At 32.7% G+C, this 19,802-nt stretch overlaps 1 protein-coding gene across 11 annotated transcripts in view; it reads right to left on the bottom strand.

The window, feature by feature from the left end:
• The window catches only part of LOC145247387 (trafficking kinesin-binding protein 1-like), a 297,237-nt gene that overhangs the window by 215,379 nt on the left and 62,056 nt on the right, over positions 1-19,802 (bottom strand). The window lies entirely within an intron of this gene.

The raw sequence follows: 19,802 nt of genomic DNA on the forward strand, positions 1-19,802 counted from the left end.
GGGTAGAGAAAAGGAAAATGGGAAGAAGGAAAAGGGGGAAAAGGTGGGTTGTTTTTGGTTTTACAGAACAAATTAGAGGTAGAAAAACAAAAAACATCAATGTTAGGTGCATTTCATCTCAGAGGAATATGTCTTTACTTTCCTCTTCTGATGAGAAGTGTTTGGCTTCGAAATGCCATGGTCTAAAGAGGTGTTTCCCTATCTCTAAATATTGTATTCCCTTTTGAACTTATAGCATAATAAAATTTCATTGTAAATTTTTTTATCCCTTTGTTATCTTATTCTATAAAGCTGGTTGAGTATATATGTGAGTATATTTATCATACAAGTGAATGTTAAAAATAATATATATGAAAAGTATTTATAAAATACTTGCTGAATAGGTGTGGGAGGCTGGTATATGGATCTGCAAAATAGATTTCCACATAGGAGTCAAGGAGTCACAGTCAAAGATATCAAAGGAGACAGAGTCGAATTTTTACCATCCGACTCCGCAACCCTGATTATAAGTCACTGAAACCTAATGATTGACTAGCAAAATAGATCATTGAGATTAAGATGCTTCTTGAATCAAGAATAAGGGAGATAATTCTTATTTTAATTCTACACAAGAAACAAATTTACTTTCTAATCATTTTTAAATATTTGACTTTTCATATCAAGATTCATAAATTGACTTCAAATTTCAATTTGAAACACACATAGTTGACAATATATGCTGCATTTCAATCTGTAAAGTAAAACAAGAAATGTTAATTTTTTAACTTATTATTTAATGATAAATAGTAATTTATAATTTTATTTATTACAAAAACAAAAAATGTACACAAAAGAAAAATCTGAGAAACCTTGGCATGGATGCTTCAATAGGTTTACAATAAATGAAGTGCAAATGTTAGAATCATTACTGCAATAGACTGCAGAGTTCTGTCAATGCCAGAAATTTATTTGCACTAATATCCTTGGGCAAAAGTATGAACTGTCGATAAATAGTAGGATAGACAGAAATCACCTGTCTAAAAGAATACTCTGAAATAAGACCAACCTTTGAAGGAATTCTACTTCTATATTGAAATGTTGTACTCCCTCCCGCATACAGACTTTTACTAATAGTTAATAGTAATTAAGTGGGCTTAAGGGCATACTAAAAGTCTACCATAGTCTGACCACATCTAATACAATTAGAAACAGTTGTAACACTTCAGATACAATTAGTTTACAAGTGATGCACAATATAATGGATCTGGTGGCCATTTTGAAAAAATGCAAGGTAGAAACTTGGGAACAATTTGCTATTTCAGACAACATAACTCAACTCCATTACCCAAGATCTAGACATCTCTCCCTATTTATCACCAGCTGGACCTGTGTACCAGCATTGCCCGGTGGAAAGATGGAAAAAGCCAGAACAGATTCGTTAAAAGACTCCCCCGCTACACCTCAAAAACAGATTAAACAATGATTATCTAGCGGATTATGATAAACTTAGTTAAATTTGTCTTGTTTTATAAAGAGGTCGGTAAGTGTAGAATCGAGGTCCTAACTAACAAAAAGAAATACTGAAAAGCATGTTTAACAAATGTACATAATGACAAAAAAAATGTGCATGATCCTCCCAATAAAGGAAAGTAGTGAATAGTAGTAGCAGTAGTAACAGTAAGGAGGAGATAGATAAAAAATGTTTCCGAATAAATAATTTAATCAATCTTGAAACCATTGGTTTCTTGATTGTTTTCCTGGCGGAGTAATCCTTCCAGACTGAGGTATTTTTGTTTTATTCTAGGAAATGATCAGTTAAGTTAAGAATGTAGACACCTCCTAAAAAAATCTTATCCCTCCGCAGTAGTAATAGTATTAACACCATGAATAAGGAGAGGAAGAAGAGTAAGAAATTGTCAAATAATAAGAATTAGAACACGGTAACTACACACACACATACACTTTCTTTCTGTTTTTTATAGTTTGGAGAAATCTTTGAAGACTGGTTTGCTAGGATTAGAAGTAAGGGAACCCCCGTTTTAGTGTGTCATGACCTAAAAAAAATTATTATTGTGATTACTATTAGTATATAGTAATAGTAGTAGTACTAGCATAACAATAAGACGTTAATTAACGACATGCACACACATACACTGTTTCCCTCCCTTCAAAATGCAATTGTTTATGATGTGCTTGGTATGATTAATATTAGTAGTATTAGTAGTCGATGTAGTAATATAGTAATAGCAGCATAACAATACGAAACAGATGTTCCATAAACACACATTCTCTCTTTAAAGTTAGAAATCCTTCTATACCAAGGTAAATGGTTTTGTGATATGCTTGTTCAGCTAAGCGAGAACAAATCAAAATAGCAGCAAAAGTAAATAAAACTGTGCCTCTCCCCATCCAAAGTTGGCGCCTGTCATGTGGAAGTATAATAATTATTAATAGTAGTAATAGTAATATGATTATCATACTATTAATAACAGTAGTAATAAACTCCAAAATGTAAAGAAAATGAAGACAAACATGTACAAACACGCACACACATTCTGTCTTTTTCCCTGTGTGCTTCAGTTTAATCAGTAAACCTACATTGAAGCCGAAAGGTATTAAGAGACTGAAAGCATTTATGTGTAGGTCACTGAAAAAGTCAAGTACAAAAGTTAAGAAAGTTAGGAAAGTGCTAACTGCGTTGTACTACATTGGTTGTAATAAATTAAAATAGGATAACTAAAGGTGTTGTTATTCGGAAACAAAATGTAACGGCCATGTTGAATGTAAGTGAAAGCATTTGCAATAAATGCAAAAATAGAATGGAAGCTTATGTTCCGGATAGCCAATGAAATTATTAGAATCAGCAGTGAATATAAATGGGACTGTTTATTTTCTTTTGAAAAGAAGTGTAGGTGGAAAATGAAAGCATATAATGATGTAATAACAAAAAGAAATACTTACAATAATGCACAATATGCATAAACTATGAAATATTTGCTCCGGTGATGACTAGGGTAGTGAAAGCAAAAAATAATAGTGGGTGAGCTGTCCTACTACTACCTCTAAGCATGACATATTTTGGAGAATGAATCAGAGCAGAGAAATTGTAGCAATTTACAGAATTTAATTAAATCGAATAATTAGTACCGGAAAACCTGTGTGAAGTACAGAAAGTTAGTGTGGCTATTACGAAATGTGTGGGCCCAATGTTTCATTTCCTGTCTTTTTTTCATAGATAGGAATAATTGTTACTTTTTTTTTTTTTTTACATGGGGGTCGCCACTTATCAAGGCCCAGAGGCCACTCGAGGATAAGGGTTAATGGGTAGACATTAGTCATTGTGATTTTAGCATAGTAAACATTAGTGGGAATTTTGTAACTTGGATTACTTAGGGGTAATAAGAACTTGTTCACGTTGGATTTGAAGACAATCAGATTGTAGTTAGCTGGAAAGCAGGAAAACGGAATAGAGTTCTACAGATGAGCAGTTCTAAGAAAGAAGCCCTGTTCATGGAATCTACGTTTAGGTTTAGGCACAGATAAAGAGTGTGGGAAATTGTTGATAGTGGTTCTGGCTAGACAAGTGTTTTTCATGAAAGTCTGGCGAGGGGGGGATCATAGATTGAAGTTCAGATGAGCACCTGCCATGAAAATAACGATAAAGCAGGGAGAGGCTCACTACATCTCTTCTGTGGGAAAGAGGTTGCAGGGAAGAGAAAAGGGCATCTTCCACTAAGCTACGAAGTCTATTTTGAACTCTGTCAAGACAGGATAAGCTGCTTCTAGCAGCTCCTGCCCAGATGTGGCAACAGTACTCCATTGTTGGTCGAACCTGGTTTTTATATAGATAGAGAATTGCATCAGGCGTGAGATATCTACTGGAGCAGTAGAATATTCTACCATTTTTCTAGTGACTTTGGCAATGGATTTGATATACATGTTCCATTTCAGATCGGGAGTAAAGGTCAAGCCCAGAAGCTTGTCAAAACATGAAGCCTCCCCAAGACGAGAGTCATTCATTTCGATTGATGGCAGCTGGGTGACAGAGCGTTGATGATGTAAAGATAGAAGCTTGGTTTTAGATGCATTAAAAGTAACAAATTACTTCTTTCCCCATAGTACCACATGCTCAACATAAGAGAAGAGAGTTAGAGAGAACTTGGTTGTTTACGGTCTTCGAAGTACTACCATAGATGGTAGTGTTGTCAGCATGAATGTCTACGAATGATGTAAGGATGTGGTTTAAAAGATCATTAATGTAGATCAGGAAGAGAGTTGGACCCAGGATGGACCCCTGAGGGATTAATTAATTAATTAACATTAATACTGTGAGCTTCTGATTTCTGCCCATCAACCACTACTCTTAAGAACCTATCAGAGAGAAATGATTTAATAGTTGAGAAGACATTTCCAGCCATACAATGACTGGAGATCTTGTGAAGTAGACTTTTATGCCATACCTTATCAAAGGCCTTTGATATGTCAAGAGCAATTGTCCTAGAGAGGATGCCTTGGTCAAGGGATTCGGCAATCCTATGAGATATAACTGTAAGCACTCTGCTGTAGATCTAGCAGAACGGAAACCATATTGCATGTCACTAAGAAGCTTATTTTTGCTGAGATGGTTGACTACTTTTTTATTTAGCACAGATTCCAGCAGCTTACTCATGATGTATAGGAGACTAATTGGTCTGTACTGAGAGGGAGATGAGCGATCACCTGAGTTCTTAAATACAGGATATACAGATGAAATCTTCCAAGGTGTTGGGAAGCATTTAGAGAGAGAGAGAAAAAGAGGGAGAGAGATGACATATTCAAAATTGCACCATTTTATAATTTAATACAGTTTTCAAAATGGTTAGTTTATATCTAAATCAGACTGGCAGTCTACCATCTTTTGAGGATGGCTTGTTCTGTCAGTCTGAGGCACAGTCCTGTGCAATTTTAGGAAGTCCATTTTCCCAGGCTTTGTCTTCTCACCCTTTGGGAAGGGATTAGTTTATTACTAATTGTCTGAAGTGCCCCTATTGAAGAATTCCCAGGCAATATTTGTTTGGCCAGAGTGCTCTTCCTCTTGGGCATTGGCTTTTAAATCCCACTTTCCTGACCCTTTGTTTAATCTTTTAACCGTGGAATGGAAATAAAAACAGTTTCACAAGAATTTTTTCTTTTTTTACATGTTTCTAGAGGAACTGAAGAAGAAGATCAGGGAAGTGTATATTCCAAAAAACAGTCTAATTTCACCAGAAAAACATCCGATAAAATTAAATGAGTGAAAATACATCAACAAGCAACAGTTGAAAGCAGTAGATAAAAAACATTAAACACGGAAAATGTTCAACAATAAATAACATTCGCAACACTAGAATGCTTCAAGTGTAAAAATCAAACAAATTTTGAAATTAATGGTCTGAAAATAAAGATGGCTTTGCCAGCTCAGTACTTGAAACCAAAGTATTAAAAATAAGTATTTTATTCGTAAGGTTATTGTAAACACAAGACAAAAACTATTGCATTTATTCAAATAAATAGATAATTAATATGTTGTTAAGTTTGGTACAAATTTATCTTTTAAATAAGACCATAAAGAAATGAAAAGAAAAGAAAATCAATTCACCTGAACAATGGTATGTGCAGGGATGGGGGGGGGGGCTCATTTTTTTTTTTTTTTTTTTTTACATTTACAATTTAAAAACGGATAGCACATAAATGTGAAAGATCAAACAATTAAATTTCAAAACAATAAGAAAATGTGTCATCACTAACAGGGAAAGACAAAAAAAAAAACAATCTTTTCTTTGTGACAATATCAGCAGGTGAAAAAAACAAAATGAACAATGAAAAGGGTTGATATGCCGTTGAAATAAATGTTGATAATCAGACGGTGGAAAAAGAAGGGAAAGAAAAAGGAAAAAAGAACGCCCCCTTTCCCTTCTCGAAAATCGTGTCACTGCCTTGCAGCAGGTCATAAAGGAAAATGGATTGAGAAGAGACATGTGGGGAGTTTTCTCAAAGAAGACTTGATGAATTATTTTCTAAGTCATAAACTTAAGTGGAATTTGGCAATAAATATTTGAGGAGATGAAAACTGATTTGATAGTAAAATCACTTTAAGGATTTGTGAAATAAAACATTGGCTCATATTGTTAATGGCCCTGTGTTAGCATCTCCCAATGTGAGTGGTCTCACCATGGAAATCTGCTGTGAGCTGATCTCAAGGAAATTTGGTTATTTGGTTATCATTATGACCATCATCATAGCCAGAATATTATAAGGTTGACCCATATCAGAAATAAAAAACAGGTTACCATTGATTTGGATTTCTAAAAGCATTTAAGTAGGTGAATAGTTTATCAACAGAGCTGAGGGGAACACACACACACACACACACACAGGTGCTGAGTTTAATTAAAATATTACTGTTAATCCTGTTTTGTGCTGGAGATTGATAAGGAATTAAGCAGAGAAAATGCATTTGTGGTTTTGAGAGCCAGCCCACAGAAAGGAAGGAGAAAACTCCTATTCATGGTAATAGGAAGAGGCAGAAAAATAAATGTAGAAGAATAGAAGTGGCCCTTAAAACCCATGGCTACTCGTGGTCTGATAATGTATTCGCCAGTTGTTTGAGTAGCATATATAGAATATTACCAATATTGTGTTGTTGGGAATTGAGTTAAATTCTATTGGTAAGATGGGCAGTCAATATAACACAGTCAAACAGAAGAAATGGGGAAAAAGTCAAAAGTCAGGAAGAGAGAGATCCAATCAGACTGGGTTGAGAGATTACATTTTGCTCCCCATTGGAGTGCACAGTGTTGAAAGTCGGATCAGCAAGTTTAAGGTTGGTGAGAGAACTTGAAAATCGCCCAGACTAACCAAAGAATACCGTCCACACACCAATGTTAAGGGCCCAAGTTGAGACTTGTGAAGAATCAGTGTATGACTTTTTCTACAAATAATTATTGTTACGTTATCCCCCCCCCCTAAAAAACAGTTATTGAAGTGTTATTCTTTCTTCTTTTGGCTTAAATAACCCTTGCTCCCTAGTGATAAAGACCTTGGCGACAGGGGTGAACAGTTTACCCTTCTGATCTTGTCACAACATGAGCAATTGGTAATTTAGCATCCAGGGCCTTCGCTAGAGTGATAAACCAAGCACCAAGAGACCAACTGGGACCCAAAATTACCAAATTCAATATCATTCATTGGACGTCATTGGAGGAGTGAGTAGGGTACGTCTTTCTATAAACTTTCTTGCTTATGCTTTATCAGTATATCTTTCTAGTTAATGCTATTAGTTTGAATGAACTCCCTTGGAAATCAATGAACAAATATTTAAATGTTTTAGTAATTTATTGTTTCTTTATTAAATCACTTTAATCAATTCCTGTTCATATCAACAAAAATATTGCATATATATATATATATATATATATATATATATATATATATATGTGTGTGTGTGTGTGTGTGTGTGAAATGACAAAATTGCAAATAAACACCAAATAATTTATTATGAACTATTTAAAAAATAAGTATGCAAACAGTTGTCTTTGGGTGTTTGTTCTGTAAAATAGTATTTCAAAATATGTTGTATTATTGATGACAATATAGGAGTGATAAGTGAAAAAAAAACTTTCATACTTATTTAAATAAAATATATTACTCGCATTTCTTGTCTCAAGTTAAACGTTTTTTGAATGATTTCAAACTTCTAACATCTATTGCCATTTCGCTTGTGCTATCTTCCATGATCAGATTGTCATCAACTGATCTCCTCTAGGTTTTTAACTAGCCTATCATGTGGCTTTATGTATAGCATACATGTGCACTGATTAGCCATCCGTACCAGAGTTTCTGGAACAGACATCTTTTAATGAGCCCTCTTTGACAGAGAAAGTCTACCTCAGAAACTGTTGGTATAGATGGCTAATCAGCGCATAACTGCATGATTTTATAATATACTAGCATGGGTGCCCGGCGTTGCCCGGGTGTTTGGAGGTGTATGCTGAGCAAAAAAAAGGGGGTAATTTTTTAAACTTTGACCCCTATTATGACCCCTGAAAATTTATTGTTTTGGGCTCAAATCAAGTTATTAAGTTAGATCCATGTCCACGGAAGCTATATCTAAAATTTCAAGTGTGTAGGCCCAAAATTGTCGGAGAAGTTTGGTAGAGTTCTCAAAGCTCAAATCGTTGAACTTTGACCCCTTAATCGCCAAATTTCTGGCTAAAAACCGATCACATAGATTTTCCAAATCTCAGTACCCTGTATATCAAATTTCGAGTCTGTAGACTAAAAATTGACAGAGTTATTTCGTAGGGAAATGTACACAGACACACACACACACACACACTTTCACTTTTATAGATATATAGATTTAAAATTTGAGTCTGACAGAATGACAAAATTATATTGCAAACCGATATATTAAACAAACGAACTTCAAAGAGACAAATGAACACATAAGTAAAAACAATTTGTATTAGAAAACATTTATTTATCCACGTCTTTTTTTACAGACCTGACGACTGAGGTTCGCTCTTAATAAAAATTGTTTTTTATAGTCTTAATTTTGACTTCCTTTTTCATAAAAAACTAAAAAAAAATCAAGAAAGAAAAGAAATTTAATTTTATTTTTTAATTAATTTCTTTCTGTGCAAAGCAATTCTTTCAAACTTACTCTGTTTCCAAAATGTTTTTATTTTATTCCCCTCCCCCTTCATTCATTTTCCTCCGCATTCTGGCAAGTATTAAAATAAACCATTTATAATATTTATTTATGGATTTATTTACTTATCATTTCTTTTGTATCGGTAAATGAATTCCATTTAAAAAAAAAATGTAAAAGTCACGTTAAAGGTGATTAAGTTGGAAAGTAAGTAAAAATTTACCCTTTTTACTTTTATACGATTTCTGATCACTTTGAAAAAGGTGTGTGTGTGTGTTTTAAAAATGTTTTTTAACTGCTATAACCTCATTTATATATATATATATATATATATATATATATATATATATATATATATATATATATATATATATAACAACGTGAGTATTCATATCGTGGGTTTGTATTACTGTACACATAGATTCGAAAAAATAGTCAAAAACAAATATATAAATAAATGTTATCAAAGGCAAGATAAGTTACTTTTCTACCTAACTGGATATATTTTTTGTGTTTTTATTCAATGTAATATATTTATTCAGCTCGAAAAACATACAGTGTTTACCGATGTGTTGGAAAATTCAAGATGGCGTCTCACACCCTCTTTAACACCGTAAGTTTGTGAAAAGGTGTTATAAATAAAAAACTATACAAAATACTATTAAAAACCCGCCGAATATATGTCAACCTATGTCACGGTAACATATATTGAGCGAGTTTTTAACAGTATTTTAACAGGGCACATCGTAAAAACTGACCAATTAATTTTCCTGAAGTAAAAACTATATAGTTTTTAAACTTTTAAAACTGTACATTATAAAAAGAAAACTGTTCGAGTGATTTTTTTTTTTTTTACATGGGTGTCACCACTTATCAAGGCCCAGAGGCCACTCAAGGATAAGGGTTAATAGGTATACATTAGTCATTGTGATTTTAGCATAGTAAACAGTGGGAATTTTGTAACTTGGATTACTTGAAAAAGAAAACTGTTCGAATGATTGAAAATGAAAACAAAATAACAATGTAAATATATTGATAAGAAAAAAACAAAAACAAACGAAGTTTCCGTTTCAGGAACCCGAGTTTAATTTTATGTCGTAATCATTCAACTCGTTAGCGGTTTTATTCAGCGATTAGGGATAACCATACGACATATCTAAATACCAAAGCGATTTTTTTTTTATTTTTTTTTTTTATTAAAACTAAACCTGTTTAGTTTTAATGAACCAATTTTTTTTAAAGCCAACACTTTAGTTATTTTGAGAGCGTGCAACTGCACCCGAAAGATTGATTAGGAAACTCCAAATCCTTTTATGACTCGAAAAAAAAAAAAAAAAAAAAAAAAAAGGGCTTTTTATCGGCTTAAATGATAAACTAATGTTAAATATTAGTATTTAATATAATGAGATATCAATCTACACAATTTGCCATCGATTCTGAAATAAAATGAAATCCTGACATTGTGATCATCATTTTTGCAGGTGTTATGTGCCAAATATTGAAATAAGAATGTTTAAATTCAATTATTGTAATTTAAGTCTTTAATTTTAAAGTCGATTTTATTTATAAAATATCTTTTTAGAAATCAATCTCAAAAACAATCTGAACAATAAATCTCTTTTGTTATGGCTAAGTATTTGTCAAGGGTAGAAATTCCATGATGACATTTTACTGATTTCCTGGTTTACAGGTATTCTTGCTAAATTTCTTCGAAAGAATTGACATAAACAATACTTCAACTAAATACGTATATTTCATGCAATAATGACTTTTGTTTCTTCTGACTTTTCCTAAACTAAACATAAAACATCGGTTAGGGTTAGTTTAACATTCTGTAAAAGTACCTTCCGTTTTTTTGTTTTTTTGTTTTTTTTGTACTTCTGCAGAGAAGGTAAAAAACCGATAAAAACTGGATATATTTTTCGTGTTTTTATTCAATTTAACATGTTTATTCAGCTCGAAAAGAATACAGTGTTTACCGATGTGTTGGAAAATTCAAGATGGCGTCTCACACATTCTTTAACACCGTAAGTTTGGGAAAAGGTGTTATAAATAAAAAACTATACAAAATACTATTAAAAACCCGCCGAATATATGTCAACCTATGTCACGGTAACATATATTGAGCGAGTTTTTAACAGTATTTTAACCGGTTTTTCATTTATTACACCTTTTTCCAAACTTACCATGTTAAAGAGAGAATCGGTCGCTATCTTGAATTTTCCAATACATCGGTAAACACTGTATGCTTTTCGAGCTGAATAAACATGTTAAATTGAATAAAAACACTAAAAATATATCCAGTTTGGTAAAAAAGTAATTTATCTTGCCTTTGATAACATTTATTTGTTATATATTTGTTTTTTGGCAACTTATTCGAATCTATGTGTACAGTAATACAAACCCGAAATGAATTTAAGACCACGAGTGAAATGAGAAAATGAAGAAAATCACATTTACTGTGTGTGTTTACTGTTTATGTAAGTAAGCGGGTTTGGTTGCCATAACAACGTGACGGTAGTGAACGTGTGTGTGTGCGCGTTTCGTGTAGTTTAGTATAATAGTTTCGTATTTTTTTAATTTGTAAATAACAAGTTATTAAAAAATTAAACCCTTCCAAGATGGACAATAAATAAAGCCATAATATTTTATGGTAAAGGTAAGAGCGTAGAAACGATTGTTTTTTAGGAGATGTGATTATTGGATTAACCAATCAGAAATCGTCTGTGGCACACACATCTCTGTTTTTATAGATATACTAGCATGGGTGCCCGGCGTTGCCCGGGTGTTTGGAGGTGTATGCTGAGCAAAAAAAAGGGGTAATTTTTTAAACTTTGACCCCTATTATGACCCCTGAAAATTTATTTTTTTGGCCTCAAGATAAGTTACTTTTCTACCAAACTGGATATATTTTTCGTATTTTTATTCAATGTAACATGTTTATTCAGCTCGAAAACCATACAGTGTTTACCGATGTATTGGAAAATTCAAGATGGCGTCTTAGTCCCTCTTGAACACGGTAAGTTTGGGAAAAGGTGTTATAAATAAAAAAACTGAATAAAATACTGTTAAAAACTCGCTCAATATGTTACCGTGACATAGGTTGACATATATTCGGCGGGTTTTTAATAGTATTTTTTCTAGTTTTTTATTTATAACACCTTTTCCCAAACTTACCGTGTTAAAGAGGGAGTGAGGCGCCATCTTGAATTTTCCAATACATCGGTAAACACCGTATGGTTTTCGAGCTGAATAAACATGTTACATTGAATAAAAACACGAAAAATATATCCAGTTTGGTAGAAAAGTAACTTATCTTGCCTTTGATAACATGTATTTGTTATATATTTGGTTTTTGACAACTTTTTCGAATTTATGTGTACAGTAATACAAACCCGTTTTTCGAGCTGAATAAATATGCTACATTGAATAAAAACACGAAAAATATATCCAGTTTGGTGGAAAAGTAACTTATCTTGCCTTTGATAACATTTATTTGGGTAATCTCCAAAAATACCGTTAGGGCTTACAACATGGCCGCCAGAAGAGTCAACAAAAAACTGCGAATAAAATATATAAAACTCGTAATTTCTGTTTTTAAAGTGGGTTGTCAATTTTCTTTATGAAATATACTTCCAAAATAAACTATTACAGTCGTTTAAAACATAATAGAAGTATTATTTTTTATTTTTTAAAAACAATGTTTAAAAAATGTCTACGAACGTCGAACGTGCGTAGACATTTTGTAAACATTGTTTGGTTGCCATAACAACGTGACGGTAGTGAACGTGTGTGTGTGCGTGTGTGCGCGTGAGCTTGCTAGTACTACTATTAAGTTTGTCGGAGCGTTTGATTTCGTGTAGTTTAGTTTCGTATTTTTTTAATTTGTGAATAACAAGTTATTAAAAAATTAAACCCTTCCAAGATGGACAATAAATAAAGCCATAATATTTTATGGTAAAGGTAAGAGCGTAGAAACCATTGTTTTTTAGGAGATGTGATTATTGGATTAACCAATCAGAAATCGTCTGTGGCACACACATCTCTGTTTTTATAGATATATAGATAGATATATAATATAATATATATATATATATATATATAGGTCGAGGTAATTAGTTAAAGAGATTTAATATAATGTGATATATAGATAGATAGATTAAATGTTAAATAGATTTTGTAAATAGTACAGTTGAAATGATTAGAATATTTCCAATATGTAAGAAGGTCGAGGTAATTAGTTAAAGAGATTTAATATAATGTGATATGCAAATGAGCATAAGTCATTCGATATGGGGGTGGTTTGTAGAATAGTATATAAAGAAATTAGGCAAAGATTCTTATGTCTCCTATAACAGAAACATCCTAAAATGGGTTCTAATGTTTCTCTACCAGGAGAGATCTACCCTCTAACCTCCTTTATATTTCGTTGATGATGGAGAGCTGTACACACAGACAGAAACACACGAACCCTATTACTTTATAAAAATAAAGATTAGCAGCATCCATGTACCGGCGTTGCCCAATGGAAGTATGACAAAGCTTGAACAGATCTGGCAAAGGACCCCTACCACCCTGAAAAAAAATTAAACTACGGTTGTCAGTTGTGGCCCAAATTAAATCATCTAACTTTCATTGTCGGGCATTGTCTAGAAGTGACAGCTAGCAGAAGCCACAGACTGTCATTGTCAGCACTGGTGGTTACTGGTGATTAGTGCTGGTTTGGGACAGTTACTTGCATTTACTGGTGGAAACTAGTTATTTTTACAACTGCCACTGTCGGTTCCTAGTGTTCATTTTCGATCATAATCAGTATCTGTTTCTATTGGACTGCTTCAAAATGAAACTGTCTTCAATGGCGAGCACTGGTTGTCATTGGTGTTTAATGCGGGTAGAGCTTTTTTCTGCAACTATCAGTCATTGTTGGTCACTATCTATCATGACCACATCGGGCCTCATTGGACTACTATGAAATCACTTGTCTTTGATTGTTAGGTACTATCATCCAGTGGCGGGCACTGCTAGTCACTGGCAGTTATGACAGTGATTGGGGATAAGTGGTGATCAGTCTTCTTTTCGGGTGGTTACTATTATTTCTTAATGGGTGGGCATTGGCAGGCATATCGTCTGTCTTCAGTTGTCCAGAATTGTCATCCACAGTAGCCATTGCTCCTTTAAGGTGGTTATTGTCATTTCATGGCACTGATGAGCACTACTGTTTTGTGGCGATTTTATATAGAATACTGACTGTGCTATTTTTTAGCTATGATATTCAAGTTAACTTTATATGATGTTTGTACATTAAAATGTTAATTGAAAATACATAATAGGTACAAAAAGCTCTCACCTCCTCCTGTTAAGAATGGGTTTCTAAATAACATTATTTTGGCATTGTCCACATTCTACATAAGTACTTCTAACTGATAAGCACATGAATACAGTACACATACAAAGAAAAATATGTAATGTGCATCATATATGAAATAATTTTGGCGACCAACATAGGATGTTTATTATTTGAAATTTGGAAATGTTGTGAGAATGAAGAATGGAAGTCCTTGACTACCACCCTTTTCATAACATAATTGTTATTGTTGAGGGGAGTGAGAGGAAAAAATAATTAGTGAGTAACTATCCTGCTACCGCCTGTAAATATGACTTGTATGGGAAAGTGACTCTCCTAGAAATTATTAGTGGAATTTATTATAATAAATAAAATCGACCGATAATATCCACAAATCTTACATCAGGTATTGGCAAGTAGTGTGGCCATATTGAATTTTGTATATGGCGTCAGTTTTATTATGTTTTATTCTAGATAGGAAAAGTAGTCTATTTTATTAATTATAGACAGAAAATAGATAAGAGAGAGAGGGAGGAGGAGGAAAAGTTCTTAAATGAAATAAGTAGTTAAATACAATAGCAGCTGCTGCAGTAATAGAAATGTAGGAAGCCAATTTATCAGAAAAGAAATTAAGAGGTCATGCTATTGACCAAATTACAAGTTATAACGATGAGAAGAGATATAGTCAGACATAATTAATGTCTGTGACATTTACAAAAGATATGTAAGGGCAACATTTTTCGCTTTCTTCCCAATTAGATTAATTTTGTTGCAGAGAGTCGGTGTTGAAGCAAACAGCATGCGAATAAGTTATAAATGTACTAACTGCATCTACCCGATATTAACCAGGAGGCTTTTACTTTCATTTTTCAATTCAATGATTTTAGAGAAAAAAAAAAAATACTTTAGCTGCCATGTAGGAAAAGAGTGAGAGAAATTTGTTTCACCTTTTCTTAAAATTTTATTTATTATTAATCTACACAGCTTTTTATTTTACCAAATTATTCGTTTTATTTTACTACATAAAAATATTGAAACTAAATTTAATTAGGACGGTTTTACTTGGTCATTGAATTATTAACTGAACCTAATTATTACAAACCTAATTTTGTTAAGGTAATGTGGTTTCAATCTCTCTAAAATTATCGATTGTATGTAGCTTCTTCAAAAACTTTCAATCTTTTAATACAAAGATTTGTTAAGAATTTTTAATTTTTAAAAAATTTTCTTATTAGTTTGTTCAAGCTGAGGATGGGGCACCCGCTATCTTATATATTCCAACCGAGAAATCTTTTTAAGAATCTGACATCCCTTTAAGTGCAATTGTTTGAAACTCTCTTACACTTGGTACACCAGGTATGTTTGGCATGTAGTTCTTGAAATTATTTTTCAGGAGTCTAGTTGCTCCTATAATTACTGAAATGATAGAGATCTTTGTAAGATTTCAGTTCTTTTTTCATGTCATACATAAGACGTTCGTATTTCGTTATCTTTTTCCTCTCTTATGTTTAACTGAGCATCATTGGGACACAAACTTCTACTAGGGATGCTTCTTTCTCCTTGTTTCATATCACTCAGAAATTACTTTCTATTTGACAGTTTAAATGCTTCCAGATTCCAGTCACAAAGCAATTCATTCTATTTTTAAAATGTAAATCACATACTCAGATGCACGAGAAGTGGTTACTTAATTTTAAGAAAGACAAGTTTTACTCTTTTTTTTAAATATAAAATTCAATTATGGTTTGGAAGAGATCTCTGAAGATAGTTACTGCCTCCTACGGACTGCAACAGTAAATGAAAATCCAGATGTGCCAAAATAGACCTAATTTAAACTTGCAATTTAAACAAATGTTTCAATTGATTTTTTTTTTTAATCAGTTTTTGCAAATGCCTTCTTATAATATTAAGCAGAAGGATCATTTTAAACATACATGTACAGAAAGCAGCAGCAACAGATGTTGCTTAAAAGTATCAACTCTCGATTTGACAAAATTTAAATAGCCACTTTCAGCCAATCACAAACACAGAAATATTCACCTCCAAATTTTGTGTATAATATAAAAATCCAACACACAAATTACTTTCTTTTTTCCAATTGCTTACTGATGTAAGAATGTGTTTTAAAAAATAGTCTTGCCAATTAAGTCAAGGAATATGCAACAGAAACATTCACAAACACAAGTTCATGCACATACTTTCACATTATATAAAACACACAAACATATGGACACTGTCTGTTAGTCTACCACATTTATACTATCACATGCCAACTTACACGATGATAGGAGAAACTGAGCTGCATAACAACTTCTTAACTAGTATGGCTACATCACCTACTGTCAGCCATTCAAAACTCTCTGAAATATGTTCCACATCAATGTTGATGGTTCAAAGCAACACTGTAGGCCGCATAAGACATGGAGGCGGGATCAGTTGATGATGAGCTGATCTTGGTGAGCGGCACAAACAAAATAGCAACAGACAGAAGTTGGAAGTCATTCACAAAATGTCTAACCTTAGAGACAAAAAGGCGAAAAATAAAAATAAAAACGCTTATGTATTCGGCTTTTAATAAAATTATCTCCACAAAAGACATTCAATAATTCTGAAAATAGAAAATTCAATTTCCTTCTGATCCCAATGAATTAAGCCTTCTTATAACTATCAGATGGAAGGAATGTCACAATATAGATTTTGTGTAGAGTTAAAATAAATGAATTAAAACTATTCTAATTGAAAAGAAAATGAGGCTATTTGTCCATAGATTTTAATCAATTAACCTTCTGGGACTTGGCAGCAGCAGATGTGTAAAGTTCAAAAGTTCAACAGCTGATTCTGTCCCAAAAGTTCATGACTAATTCAACCAGGAAATACTCTTTTTCGCAATTTTCAACTAAAATCAAGTCACTTTAGAATATCAATCATATTAATACAAAAAAAAAAAAAAAAGAATTTTTTTTTTCTAAATGTAAAATTCTTATGTTATTAATTATAGAATGGCGTTTTTGGCAATCATTCAGACAATCTAGAAACTGACCTGGAGCTCTTTTGTTGGAGTGAGGTGTTGTCCAGCTTTGTCCTAGAAGGTATTATCTCCTCTCTTGAGAGTAGGGAAGGTTTTATTTTTGACCGCCTTAGGCACTCTCATTGGAATGCTAATAGGTTCATTCATACATGTCACATCTCCTCCCCACAAGAGCTTACTATTCCCACCTTCTAGCTGCAGTGGAAAGTAACTAAATGTGTACCGAATGGTGTCCTTATTTAAATCATATTGTTTGTTAACAATCATGTTGCAGTCAGCCCTACAGAGTTGAATTCCACACGGATGGGAAGTTCTTAGAAACCTTTTCCATGGAAATTGTTTGGTTTTAGGTACACAAAGACAGGAAAGTTCTTTGCAGTGGTTGTAGCTAGACGAGTTTTTGCTGTGAACGTTTCATAACTTGGAGTCGAGCTGAGTACCATTAGTTATGAGAGATCAAATTACATCCCTTAAAACCTTGAAGAGTTACCTACCTTAGGTCAATCTTTGATATTCAGAAATAATTTAAGTAAACTAAAAATAGAACGAAAGTGTAATGATTTGTTCAGAAAAGAAACATGCTGTAGTAACGCATTTGAGTCAAGTTTACTTTTTACCCTTACTGATTTTTTATTTCAGATGTAAGAAATGAAATATACTTTTTGAAACAATGCACAAAAGAACAAATGTTCTGCTTTTTTTTTTTTTCGATCAAGACTTAGACATTGCAGGACGACATTATAATGAACATAGCATTGCCTCAGATGATAGCTAAGGTGTGCTGGAAATCCACATGGCCACTTGCTGGAACGAGCCTCTAGAGACTATCATCACTCTAATATCTCATGAATTTTGCAGTAATCTTTTCTTTTTTTTTTTCATTTATATGCATTTGTGTTTTTATTTCATCATTTATATGCATTTGTGTTTTTTTTTTCATCATTTATTTGCATTTGTGTTTTTTTTCATCATTTATATGCATTTGTGTTTTTTTTTTCATCATTTATATGCATTTGTGTTTTTTTTTTCATCATTTATATGCATTTGTGTTTTTTTTCATCATTTATATGCATTTGTGTTTTTTTTCATCATTTATATGCATTTGTGTTTTTTTTCATCATTTATATGCATTTGTGTTTTTATTTCATCATTTATATGCATTTGTGTTTTTTTTTCATCATTTATTTGCATTTGTGTTTTTTTTCATCATTTATATGCATTTGTGTTTTTTTTTCATCATTTATTTGCATTTGTGTTTTTTTTCATCATTTATATGCATTTGTGTTTTTTTTTCATCATTTATATGCATTTGTGTTTTTCATCATTTATATGCATTTGTGTTTTTTTTCATCATTTATATGCATTTGTGTTTTTTTTCATCATTTATTTGCATTTGTGTTTTTTTTTCATCATTTATATGCATTTGTGTTTTTTTTTCATCATTTATTTGCATTTGTATTTTTTTTCATCATTTATATGCATTTGTGTTTTTTTTCATCATTTATATGCATTTGTGTTTTTATTTCATCATTTATATGCATTTGTGTTTTTTTTTCATCATTTATTTGCATTTGTGTTTTTTTTTATCATTTATTTGCATTTGTGTTTTTTTTTCATCATTTATATGCATTTGTTTTTATTTCATCATTTATATGCATTTGTGTTTTTTTTCATTTATATGCATTTGTTTTTTTTCATTTATTTGCATTTGTTTTTCATCATTTATATGCATTTGTGTTTTTATTTCATCATTTATATGCATTTGTTTTTTTTTCATCATTTATTTGCATTTGTTTTTCATCATTTATATGCATTTGTGTTTTTTTTCATCATTTATTTGCATTTGTGGTTTTTTTTTCATCATTTATTTGCATTTGTGTTTTTTTTAATCATTTATATGCATTTCCTTTTTTTTATATATGCACTTCATACATTCAAAGCAAGAAAATTACATTTTCACATGTAACAGATCGTTCTATCAGTTAATTTACAGGGTAGAATGATAAAATTGTCACCTTAGAAAAGATGACATGATTCAATTTCCATTTGATGAAAACCAGTTTTCTTTTTTTGTTGCAGACCAGCTACTAGTTGGCCAGTTGTGTACAAATCCCAAGAGTTATAGGAGCTTTCTACTATGCCACTGTACAACTCATGCTCTCTACCTATCCAAATGATGACAAGAGAACCATTGCCAGCACCCTCAAAATGCAAATCCAGATGGTTCAACGCTTGAGGGCACAGTTCAGTGAAGTTTCCAACCACGGTTATGGTCTTTGGTGTGGTTTCAAGCGAGGACACATAATGCCACCTCATATCTTTGGAGTCGGCTTGAAAGTCAGCACCAAAATGTATCTAGATGTGCTGAAGAGTGTGATGATCCCCTGATGCAATCAGGTGGCAACTCATAGTAGTACCACTGGGTGTGGCAGCAAAACTCGGCATTGGCCCACAACTCCAAAGAGACCCAGGCTTGGCTACAGAAGAAGTGCTATGACTTTGTACCCTTCTCTCACTGGCCTGAAGCCGCTGAACTACTTTGTTTGATCATACATCAAAAACATCACCAACATGACCTCCCACAACACCAAAGCCAGCCTGATCGCCGCCATCTGTCGAGTATTCACCGAGCTCCCACCAGAGCTTGTGGCAAAGGCATGCTCCCAGTTCCAGATCCGTATCGAGGTGGTGACTGAGGCTGAAAGCGGCTACATTGAAGAGATGTTTTTGAATAAGTCAAAGGAGAGAATTCAAAGCAATAGCTTCCCTTAATCTGTTTC

Source organism: Euprymna scolopes, chromosome 25 (assembly GCF_053919585.1).
Source record: "Euprymna scolopes isolate OS-2025 chromosome 25, ASM5391958v1, whole genome shotgun sequence".
Lineage (NCBI taxonomy): Eukaryota > Metazoa > Mollusca > Cephalopoda > Sepiida > Sepiolidae > Euprymna > Euprymna scolopes.